Below are 856 nucleotides of genomic sequence, written 5' to 3' on the forward strand. Positions count from 1 at the left end.
GTGCTGCATGATGCCTCAGCCACCTGCAGTAAGGTGGGATTGGCTGAAGGAGTCTGGGGCCTAGAAAGGTACCCTTGGCCGTGGGGTTGAGAGGAGGTGAGGGATGGCAAGGTAGGACTTTTCCTGCACAGCTGGGAATGGGGGCGGACACAGGAGGCCCACTGAGTGCTTCAGGACCCAGGTAGAGGAGCGCCCAAAGTGCCAGAGAGAGAATTGCAGAAATGTGTCCATGTCTCCTGCTTCCTGTAAGCCCTCCCTGACCACAGGGGCTGCCCCGTTCCATTTGGAACATTCTTACCAGCCGCATGGCACCCTGGGGTAACATCCAGATTTCCTGAGTCTAAGCTTTCACTCCTGTTTCTCAGAGGAGTTTCTAGGGTGTGACAACTCACCTGCAAACACCTAGCCCAAAGGCTCCTTGGCAATGGGTCCTGTCTTGGCTCCCTCCACTGGGGCCTTCCTACCCCTCAGGTAGTGCCTCAGGGGGTTGGGCCACAGGTCCTCACTCAGGAGCTGAAATCAAAACAGCCCACTGAAGAGCTGCCCCAGCCAGCTCTGCACAAACGCAGGGCCTCCAGCATCNCAGTGCAGCCTCACCTCAGCAATCTTGCCTGAGCCTGGGAGACTGTGCTCTGACAGCCAGTTGAAGAGGTTGACGCTGGTCGTGTCAAGCCTGCGGCTGGGCCCCCCATGTTCATAGTCCCAGAACCAGTGAACTACGGTGGAATCAGTTGCCTGATAGCCTGAAGCAATGAACCCCCTATTGTTTTCTATTGCCCAGTGTCCACCCCCACCTCCCAGCCTGCCCCACCCCTTCTGTGTGCCCTCCCACACCCGCATCCAGGTCCCCATCTCA

General features: G+C 57.9%; 1 long non-coding RNA gene across 1 annotated transcript; it reads right to left on the reverse strand.

Moving 5' to 3' along the window:
- Window positions 1-391: 391 nt before the first annotated feature.
- On the reverse strand, window positions 392-730 carry LOC119000731 (uncharacterized). The gene is made up of 2 exons (XR_005069393.1): window positions 598-730; window positions 392-513 (listed from the first exon to the last, which is right to left on the reverse strand). It is a non-coding gene; the product is annotated as an uncharacterized LOC119000731 (long non-coding RNA).
- Window positions 731-856: the final 126 nt, after the last annotated feature.

The sequence above is a fragment of the Sturnira hondurensis genome, unplaced genomic scaffold (assembly GCF_014824575.4).
Source record: "Sturnira hondurensis isolate 20B ecotype Veracruz unplaced genomic scaffold, ASM1482457v3 Scaffold0016253, whole genome shotgun sequence".
In the NCBI taxonomy this organism is placed as follows: domain Eukaryota; kingdom Metazoa; phylum Chordata; class Mammalia; order Chiroptera; family Phyllostomidae; genus Sturnira; species Sturnira hondurensis.